Below are 765 nucleotides of genomic sequence, written 5' to 3' on the forward strand. Positions count from 1 at the left end.
CCGCAGCTCCAGCAGAGATGGCTGCTGCTCTTCCCGGCGCAGGGCGGACGCAAAGCGGAGCTGCGGCTTAGCTGCAGATTTTCCCTCTCATATATCACCCTAAGAAATGCAAGCCTGACCCTGCAGCTGCGGTGATGGCTGGGGCTGCCGGGGGCTTTGGCTGTTTGGGGAGGTGTCGGGTGCGATGTGCTGTGCCTCGCGAGGGCTCACGGCTCATGCCTGAACTTTTGCAGCGGCACCAGTGATCTCTCATGCAGGGTGAGTGGGGGCCGGGGGCTGCAGGGTGGGAGGCTGAGCCCCAACCTCCCATCGCTGCCCTTGGGACCACTGCCCGCCATGCCACCAGCAGCCGAGATTCGGCCGAGGCCGCCCCACGTGCGTACGCAGCACCCTGGGGCAGCCATGGGTTGGGTGCCCGTTGCCCCCACCCTGGTGCTCGGGGCACAGTGATGCTCCCAGCCGGGCTCAGCCAGAAACGCTCTGGTCCTTAAATTTCTCATCACATCCCCAGTAGCAAACCTTCCCTGGTCCTTCCCCCACACCCACTCTGCACCCCGCTTCAGCCACGTGAGCAGGACCTCTGTGCTGCTTGGGGGTGGGGGGGGCCAAGACTGCGGTGCCCCCCCCCATGCCCCGTGGTCGCCTGTCCCTTGTGGGGCTCGGCTGCCCCTGGCTCCCTGCGGCAGCGAGGTCGGGGCGCTGCCGGTGCTGGGCATCTGCTCAGCCCCCCCCCCAGCCCCCCCAGCCCCCCCTTGCCAGCGTTCC

The sequence above is a fragment of the Egretta garzetta genome, unplaced genomic scaffold (genome assembly GCF_000687185.1).
Source record: "Egretta garzetta isolate BGI_Z169 unplaced genomic scaffold, ASM68718v1 scaffold341, whole genome shotgun sequence".
NCBI classification, from domain to species: Eukaryota; Metazoa; Chordata; class Aves; order Pelecaniformes; family Ardeidae; genus Egretta; species Egretta garzetta.